At 36.1% G+C, this 10,766-nt stretch overlaps 1 non-coding gene across 1 annotated transcript; it reads right to left on the reverse strand.

Moving 5' to 3' along the window:
- Positions 1 to 9,637: 9,637 nt before the first annotated feature.
- LOC141716495 (small nucleolar RNA R71) lies at positions 9,638 to 9,744 on the reverse strand. The gene has a single exon (XR_012573203.1). It is a non-coding gene; the product is annotated as a small nucleolar RNA R71 (small nucleolar RNA).
- Between the last annotated feature and the right edge of the window lie 1,022 nt (positions 9,745 to 10,766).

Below are 10,766 nucleotides of genomic sequence, written 5' to 3' on the forward strand. Positions count from 1 at the left end.
ATTCCATCTTTCATTCTATACTTCAAACTCTCGGCCTCTTTATCAAAAATGAAGATCCAAGCTCCACCACTTACTATTTGGCAAGGTATTTATCTAAGCTTCCCCATGGATGGTTACATACTTCCTATAAGTTTAAGCTTCTAATTCCAAGCCAATCTTTTTTTATAAATCATCAAAAGTGGTAATGAATAGTAGCTTTCAAGAAATAACTTTAGTTTTCTTGATTTTAATGGAAGTATAAGGTTATACAAGCAAGGATCAAGGTTCTTTTAGGCATTCAAACCTCTTGGGTTGTGTTAGGAAGCTTCAAGGAGGTATAAACAACTCTCACCTTTAACTATAGTTTGAACTTTGAGTTTTAATGATTTTATGGATGGATTGGTATATGTATGTTAAGATCCATGTATGTATAGTAAGATCCATGTATGTTAGTTAGTTTTGGTTACTTTGTAGTGGTTATGATTGATAAATCTTTGATTATGGTTAATGGATCTTGATTATGGTTGGATAAGTTGGAAATTTGGAGAATAAGGACTGGTATAGTATTATTTAGTTGAGGTTTTGATGTGTTGATGATTGTGGGTTGTTTGGTGAGGTTTTGGTGTAGTGAGAAACTTGGAAAACTCGTAAACATAGCCGTCGTAATGCCCGTTTTCCTTAGAATGTTTGTGCATGACTCTCGGACCAGATAACTCACTATCCAATCTGTAAATTTGCCATGTTTAGCTAGATCATGTCATAAGCTTCGTTTTGGTGTGTGGTTCGCTTAAATCCGATGTACGGTTTAAGAAAAATGACCACTTTAAGTAACGGCATTTCGCGAGCGAATCATTGCTCCTCGCCTAACTTTGAAACCTTGTTTAAGGCTCTTAAAAGACTAATTGGATCATAAAAAAATTATGTAAGGTGGATTAGGAAGTTGGTAGAGTATTCGCAAAAGAGTCGCCTTAAAATTCATAACGGTTAATTTATTAAAATTAGTGGAGCCGAGGGTACGCAAGCGATTAACGCAAATCGTTAAGCGTATAAGCGACCGTAAGCGACCGTTAGGGTATGAGTGAGTTTTGACTAGTTTCTTAAGTGACCGTGGTCTAATTCTGGCTTATGTTGTTGTTCATAGGTTACCGGACCCACTCTAAGCTTAAGCCTACCCCGGAACACTCAGGCAAGTTTTCTACCCGTTATACTGTTGTTGTAATGTAAATATATATATGTATTATCTTGTGATAAGTGCATGATTGTTATTATCAAATATTGTGATATATTGGAGCATGTCAATATGACATATATATGCATGCCTGTTTCATAATCTTGATATCTCATTGTTGATTCGATTGATTATAAACTGCATAATACATATACTAGAGATAAGCAGTACTTGCGTACACCCTTAGTATGGGGGACCCAGAGTTGAACATTTTTCTGAACCGGGAGGCGATGTTCCCGAGTATATTATATATATATAAATAGTTTTCAAAATTATTAATCGAATAATGTTTATTCGATAGTGTTATATTATAAGTGAATATTATTTTTTTTGAATATTCATTTAAGATTTCTATTACGATCAAAGACTAGTTTAATTATCTGAATAGACTTTCTACTTATGAAACTTATTTTATTTCTATTAATAAATGAATATTAGTTTGAATATTCATTCTAATAAATGAATATTAGTTTGAATATTCATTCGAGGACTTATGACTCCGCTTATTTTATTTAATGAATATTGGTTTGAATATTCATTCGAGGACTTACGACCCCGCTTATTTTATTTAATGAATATTAGTTTGAATATTCATTTGAGAATTTATGACTCCTCTTATTTTATTTAATGAATATTATTTTGAATATTCATTCGAGGACTTATGACTCCGCTTATTTTATTAAATATTATTCTTTATTTTCTTAAAGAATAATGTTTCGTTATTCGCCAAGTATTCGAGAAATGTTTGATATCGTCAATCATTGTTACCTTAAATATTTTCAGAAAGTTATTTTCAAAAGTTTTACTTCATTTTCTTTGGTAAAAGCTATTCGTTATTGAAATATTATTTATAGCATAATATTCAGGTATTCTTTTATTATCTTGGAATTGATTTATTCTATCAAAACATCCTTATTCCAGATGCTTTCAAAAATATTTTTGAGTCTTCAAAATGATTTTAAAGGTTAGAGCGGATCCCAAAACTTGTTTTCAAATTTAAGATCTTCCTTTTGAAGGGGACTTGGATACTCGCTAAAAAATCTGAGGGATCCGGCTCCGTAATATGTTTTTATATTCGCAACGAGGTTGATGATTGATAAAAGAGTTTTTGATTACTTACCCAACACTCGGGAAGTAAAATTCTTGGAATGAGTTTAATCCATTAACAGGCATTGCCTGGGAAATATCAGTGAGTTTTCCTTTCCCACTAGATACGGCTTCTTGGTGGAGCCGCATCAACAAGTTTCTACTTGGGGAAAGGGGGAACGAGCTTTACGTTTCAGAGTCATGGATTTCATCTGAACTAGGAGTGGCGTAAGTGGTCGAGTGGCGCCGGCCCAGCCTTATTATATTGGCCCAAATGGCCCGGAAGTTCCGCTAAGACGGTCCATTCCTTAGGAGTCCAGCGTTCGGTCGACATGTAAATCCGACTGTTCTCATCTGTGACGGCCTCAACCCCGGGGTCAGGAGTTGACGTCACTAAACACAATTTCCAAAAATATAAACAACAGAATTATTATTAGAATATATTAACTTGACCCCAAACCAAGATCCGATCCAGGTTCAAGTATAATTCAGGTTCTCAATAATACAAACTCTTTATTCACTATCTAAGACACACCAACTTTATTCAGCAACTCTTCAGACCTCATGGTCTGATACAAACTACCTCAGAGGAGCCAGGTCCAATAGGGGCGGGAACACGGGTCGGTCTGACTGATCTTCTAGGCATCTGCGAAATATACATAACAGTTTGCAAGGGTGTGCATAATCGCTCAGCAGTACCAAATATGAATAACAGATTAAAATAGTAAAGTAACAATAATGGGAACAGAGCTGTAATCACGATATCAACATTTCATAATGATAATCAAAGTAACTGGATATCATTAATTAGCATGCTTTGTGAAATTAACATTATAGTGTGCTGCGTAATACCAGAGTCCAATTTTAGCATGCTAACCATTTTATAAAACCGTTGTATCAATCAATCATACTTTCATATAATTCAAAAATCCCAATCAGATACATAGCGGATATGTGAAGACAGCTGATCAGGCTATCAACACCATACGGCTCTAACTGCCATCCCATTTACCTGTTCCGGAACTCAGAGACTAGCTAGGTCTCTGACCTGCTGTACTAATCGGTTTTATATTGCGTGCAACCGAATTAGCCTCTTACGCCACCTCAATAGGCCTACTCTGGCCCCAATGTATCCCATATCTGACCGTTTTATCCAGTTTTCAAAAACACTTGTACCTATCTCATTTTCAAAATCATTTATCTAGCCAGCACACATATAAAATCTGTTTCGCAAATCATTTCATTTGAGACAGGTACCTTTCGAAGTTACTTTTCCCCAAAATAATTCGAAAACAGAAATTTTATAACTACGGGGGATACGTAACTTAAAACATTTATGTTCCATTACGAGAATAAAACATTTAGCTATCCATATACACTGAACCATAAAAGAATGGTCAGGGGTACTTGCCTTGCAACGCTTTAGAAACCCTTATAGCTTTCACGTTGACTTCGATCCTGGAATGACTCGATTGGGATCTACAATTACAGAATACCCTAATTAGTTATGCCGACATGCTTGATATCCTCAAATCCTAATAACCCAAATCCGACAACCCGACTCGTATTATTATTATACACACAAACCCGTAATCACATAGTCACATAGTCGGAAATATTGTTAGGGTGATACATAAATATATATTTTCGAACATATTTTTAGGAAATTTTGGTAGCATCTTCTTTATTTATAAGACTACCCGTCGATTGCAATCGACGTCAATAATTCTCAACCATCCACAATATTATTTTATCCTTTTATACAACTTACACTCCAATACCAATCATAATTAATTATTTAAGTCCGAATATATTTTACGAAAAATCATTTTATTTATTTATAAAATTTAGGACTCAGAACATCGTCATCACCGTCCACCGTCGACTCACCGAAATTCATCGTCAACGGCGGCACAATTTATTGGCGCCCGATATGATACGGGTTCCCAAATAAATTATACCGATTAATATTATTTCCCGCAACGAAAGTTTTAATTTCACGAATACTAATCATTTATTTTCCTACAGAAAAGAAAATAGTAATTAAAATTATAACAGTTAGCCCACTGCTTTCAAAGCCCAGCCCAACAGTCAACCCAACTGCAAGGCCCAACAAAGAAACCAAGCAACAGAGAACAGAACGGAGCGCCACACCCGCGGCCGGAACACGGCAACACACGGCCGCCCACACACACCAACACACCAACACACACACACATTCACACACACACACATATTCACACACACACACTTATTCACACATACATACACAATCACGCACACATAAATATATATATAAAGGAATGAATCGACTGGAAACCGAATAGAAGAACCGGAAGTAATTACCGGAACTGGAGGCCGGAGAATCACCGGGAAAAAGGAAGAAGAAAAACGGAAAGGAAACGAAGTAAATCGGAGAAGAAGAAGCCGAGAGCACAGGGCAAAGAAAAAAAAACAACCGAGATAAAAGAATAAGGTTGAGGGAGTGTAAGATGCTGTGAACACGTGTCCTGCAAAATTGGATACGTGTTAACTTCTTAATATAAGTTGTTAACACGTATCCCTGAATACTCAGGGACTCGATTTTTAACCCGAATTCTTATTTTTTTACGAAACAGAATACGATTTAAATGTATCAGAAAAATCTCGAAATACTCTTAAAATTTCAGAAATTTCCCGAAGTTTACAAAAACATAATTTCAAATTTTTTTAAAACAATTCTTAAGGTACTCTTGGTACCCAGTTTTTAACAAATAATGAAATGACACGCGGTGAAACAAATCCCAAAAATTTTCAAAATAATTTTAAAATTCTTCATATAATACGAATTTAATAAAATATAAATTTCATAATTTTTAAAGATTCCCATAATTAAATATGGATTTTAGCATTTAACACACTCAGAAAATCATTTAAAAATGAATAATTAACGAAATATTGATTTCTCAATTATATAAAGTCCTAAAAATAATTATTGAAATTATAAAATTAGAAATTTTAAAGACAACCCAAATATTTATGGAATTAAAATTACCATAAAATCACTTTTACAAGCAAAATAAATCATGTAACTCACTAATAAATCTCACAATTCAATCCCACTTATCAACAAATCATAATTAATTAAATAATAATCAATAACCGCTGCCAAAAACCATTATACACATTTTATTTATTTACTTAAACCTTTATTACACTTCCAAATAAAATAGAATTAAAATAAAAATACACGAGTCGTTATATCATCTACATGTAGAAAATTATGGGGTTGCACTACTGCGACTGATCATCGTGAGTGGTCTTCCTGGTGCGGCAAACTCCCGTAATGAGTTCATCATCCGGTTGGATATTTCTGCAACACTACCTAGAGCACTTCGATAGAATGACTATGGTTGGGAGATTGTTGGGTATTGGCAGGGTCGAGTTTTCATCAAATGAAGTATCTCATAACTTCATTTCATTTTGATGATATTTCAAATATTGATTCTATACAAGTTTTGTCTTGTAACTTCATCTGTGGGATAAACTATTTATACCTTGAATGGTGGTAGTTCAAGTAGTATTCGAAAAAGATATAAGTATATTGGAGTATCTTGTAACTTCATCTTTTCAACTTATATCTAGTAAATGATTATCTTATGCATGACAAAGATTTTCAGAAAAATGTTGAGACAAGGTTAGATATATCAGATCACCTTGCAACGATATTTTTATAGAGTTATAAACTTGAACTCTGTGTATATTATGCATGGAAGAGGATTTCAAAGATTTTGAAAAGTATATATATATATATATAATGAATATTTTGCGGCTTCGTCGCGTTAAGATATTAAACTTGGTTCATGTTTGCTTGACCAAGACTTTCATGAGTACTATGATAATGCACATATATTATTAATTATTATACATGTTATCTTGGTGGGCTCTTTGCTCACCCTTGCTTTCTTCTTTCATCACACAACAACAGCTAGACAAGATAACATGACTAAGCTCCAAATTCACGAGCAGATAGGAAACGTTCCACAGTTTTCTGTAGGCGATGAAGCCATTGTAGCTGAGGTAGGAACTACCAATAGGTTAGGCTTTCAACCCTTGTTGTACCAGACTTTTGTATATTTATGAATTGTAATAATGGCAAAGAATATGTAAATTTATTCAGAAACCCTTTTGAGGTGTAATGACTTATAATTGTGGAATAAAACGACTTGTGTTATTTTTTGGGTATTCATCTCTGAGACTATAACTTGTGGTGTGTGTGTATATTGCGGGGTCACAGTACGCAGTAGTTGGTTGTTTATTAAGATTAAGTGTTATTAAGGAAAATAGAACTCGTGACAACTCGGATCCCCGACCCCGGATTTAGGGGTGTTACAATAACCATTAACCACATGTACTTGACATAATAGCCATCAACCGGAGCAACCTGATAGTCATCATCAGTCATAAAAAATCCATCATCACGTCGTAGCGGGACATAAGGCACAATCTCACAACCAACAATCGGGACATCACACTGAAGGTGAACTCTCGAACACTGAAGGGACATCACACTTATTTTATACAATCAAGCGTATCCATATAAATGAGGGTTTTGATTTCAAAAATTCCAAATTAGGGTTCGAACAAAATTAGGATTTACAGCTTCGATTCATTGTAAGATTATCTTCCAGATTCCAGATTAAATTGAGGAACATCGAGAGGGAGATAGAGAGAAGGGGGTAGAGAGAGAGGGGATGAGAGAGATAGATAAAGAGAGTTTGGGTTCGACAGAGAAAGGGTTGTGGTGAGAGTCGGGGTTTGTTTTTATGTTTTTAATTTGAATGTTAGTGTGTTGATTTAAGGGGGAACTAAAATTTGTCTAAGGGGGGAATATTTGGTGAAGGGGAAAAACAAATTTGACTTAAAACATATATGAGGGAAAGTACAGGTGAGTTTAATTTTTTTTAGAGATATTAGACATAAGTTATATTAGAAAGCGATGTCTGTATAGCCATACACATCGGTTTTATTATGAGCGATGTTGATAATACTCTTTTACATCAGTGGCACAAACAACCAATGTCTAATGAGCGATGTCTATTAACAAATTTCTAGTAGTGTAAGGCAACTCAAAGAAGGACAAGAGGGAGCCTTTCCTGAAGCCTATCTCAAGCCTAACAAAAGAGTGACTTATATATGCCCAACTACCAGGAAATGTAAACACTTTCTCAGCGATGTTGATAAAACTCTTTTACACTTTCTGTTGAGTGGCATTTATGACACTTTATTACGCTTCTTAAAGCTTTGAATCGATGTGTTTGTACTCAAGTTGTTAAGTATTTTAATGTGTTTTCGAGTGTTTTTGCATTTCAGGCATTATCTAGGTAATCAGGTGAATTAGCATTGTTTTGGTGCTAATTTGGTGTCAAGGTGGTGTTGAAATAAAAGCTCGTGGAAGACCGGCTCAAATTTGCAAGAAAAATGAAGAAGTTAATTTTTGGCAGAAGCCCAGCGCGCCCGTGCTGATCAAGAGCGCGGTTGCCCCCGAAGTACAGAAAGCCAGCGCGCCCGCGCTGATCAAGCACGCGGCCGCGCCAGGTCGGGGTGCAGAATTCTTATTCTATTCTAATTTGAATTGGAAGACTTCTCTGCTGATTAGGGCTGCTATATAAATAACTCTAGGTCGTTTTAATAATATATGAAGCCAGAGACATATCATGGAGATCCGTAAGAAGACCGTATTAGCAACGAAGACGAAGAAGATCTTGTTTTTACTTGTAAATCTTTGTTTTAAGTTGTAACTTGGATGCTAGTTTTCTTATTTATGAACCTTAATCTTGTTTTGTACTTGGTTTTATTTATTCGTTATAAAGACTACGTTTGTTATACCATGTTTTCATCGGAACCCACGTTGATGATGAGTCCGATTTTGGGCTAATCGTTATCGTGGAGTTCTAGCGGATTTATTTAAGGATTTATTTAGTTAAATTGTTTCGATGCCTTAATGTGTGGTGATTGTATGATAACCTAATATTGGTTGTGTGTGTTCGTCTTATAAGCGTCGCGAACTTATAAGATAGTGTGTTAGTTCTTAATGAAGCGAAAGTGAATTTAAGGATTTAGAACTTGCCATGCTAGCATAGGTTCATATATTTGTTATGCATGATTCATGGGTAATTTTAACCATCTTACTTCCCCTATGTAATCAAAATAGATAACTTGTGCTTAAACCTATGTTGTCAAATTCTATAGACATATAGGGTCTCAATATAATTGGTGTATATTCAGCTTCTATCTCTTTTGTGGATGTCTGGTAGTATGGTACTTGTGCAACAAAAGTTGGCATTTATCAGTTTCGTGTTATCTGATTAGTGTCATCACCACTGCATGCTAAGGTTGAGAACAATAAGGCTATTGAATGAAGTATTTAATGAAGTTAGAATCCCCATGTTTGTCATATATTAATTTAGTCAATTTCATTCTCTTAGTTATAATTGTTAATTTAATTCTTAGTTATAAACAACCTCAATTTTCTATCGTCTTAGCATTGAATAATAACCATACATTGTTGCTTAAGTGCATTAATTAATTAGTTATCCAAATCCAATCTCTGTGGGAACGAACTAGAAAAGATTCTATACTACTTGAGAACTTGTATACTTGCGTGTATTATTAGCGCGTGTTTAGCGACCAACAAGTTTTTGGCGGTGCTTACGGGGACTGCAGTATTAATTTATAGTTTATGTGCTTTCCGTCAGTGGTCGTTAAAGTTCATTGACTCGGATATTGTTATTTATTTGTTTCCTTGTCTTATTTCAGGTACTCTAGCGAGGGTGTATGCATACGCGTTCGCGTACTCGTAAGAGAACTCTGGATAAAGCCGAGGAAGAACTTGTGGTGGTTCGAAGGGAAGTTTTTGAGGAAGAAAAGAAGGTAGAAGAAGAAGAGAAAGTCGTGGAACCAGCTTTAGTAGAGATGGGTGATCAAGTAGAAAATCCTAAGACTTTGATGGACTATTCTTAGCCTAAGATCAATGACATTCAGTCAAGCATCATCAGGCCGGCCATCAGGGCTAACACTTTTGAGATCAAGTCAAGCACGATCCAGATGATACAGAACTCAGTTCAGTTTGGGGGTTCTCCTACTGAAGACCCAAACATGCATATCAGGGATTTCATCGAAATCTGCGATACTTTCAAGTTCAATTATGTGACTGAAGATTCTATCAAGCTGCGACTCTTCCCGTTCTCTCTGAGGGACAAAGGTAAGTGCTAGTTACATTCTCTACCAGCAGGGTCTATCACCACGTGGGAAGATCTTGCTCAAAAGTTTCTCACTAAATTCTTCCCTATGGCAAAAACTGCTACAATCAGGAATGCTCTTACTCAGTTTGCTCAGCAAACTGGAGAATCTCTGTGTAAGGCTTGGGATCGATATAAGGAGATGCTAAGGAAGTTCTCACACCATGGCATGCCTGATTGGATGATTATTAACTATTTCTACAATGGATTGGGTGTTACTTCTACGATAAAGCTTATGAACTTATTGAACTAATGGCTGCTAATGAATACCAGAATCTTTCCCAGAGACTAACTCATGGAAAGGTAGTAGGAATTCTGGAGTTGGATGCAGCAACTGCTATAGCTGCCCAACTTAAGGCTTTAACGATGAAGGTGGACACTCTGGCTAATTATGGAGTTAATCAAATTACTAGTGTCTGTGAGCTTTGTGCTGGTGCCCATGAGACTGATCAGTGCGCAATTTCTAGTGAATTAGCTCAGTTTGTGAGCAACTTTCAGCGTTCGCAGCAACCTGTGCCAACCACTTATCATCCCAACAACCGCAATCATCCTAATTTCAGTTGGAGCAACGCTCAGAATGCGGTTCAATAGCCTTATCAGCAGTATCCAGCTAAGCAGTACAACCTCCCTGGTTTTCAACAACCACAATATGCACCAAGAAAACAACTCCAGCTGCAACAAGCTAATGAAAAATCTGAGTTAGAGGAGTTGAAGCTTATGTGCAAGAGTCAAGCTGTTTCTATCAAGACCTTGGAAAATCAAATTGGGAAAATTACAAATGCCTTGCTAAATCGTCATCCTGGTACACTACCTAGTGACACTGAAGTACCAGGAAAGAGGGAAGCTATGGAGCAGGTAAAGGCAATCACTTTGAGGTCTGGAAGGGTTGCGAATTCCGAACAAACTCAAGCGTTGACTGAAGAAGCTGGGGATAAGAAAGAAGTAGAGCAGCAGGAAGTTGAAGTGGAACCAAGGAAGACTACTGTTGAGCACACTCCTCCTGAGGGTAATATAGGGGAGAAACATATATATCATCCATCGCCTTTTCCTAAGCGGCTGCAGAAGAAAAAGCTGGACAAGCAATTTGAGAAGTTTCTGGAGGTGTTCAAGAAACTTCATATCAACATACCTCTCGCTGAGGCTCTTTATCAGATGCCTAGTTATGAAAAGTTTATGAAAGGTATTCTCTCTCG

The sequence above is a fragment of the Apium graveolens genome, chromosome 3 (genome assembly GCF_009905375.1).
Source record: "Apium graveolens cultivar Ventura chromosome 3, ASM990537v1, whole genome shotgun sequence".
NCBI lineage: Eukaryota > Viridiplantae > Streptophyta > Magnoliopsida > Apiales > Apiaceae > Apium > Apium graveolens.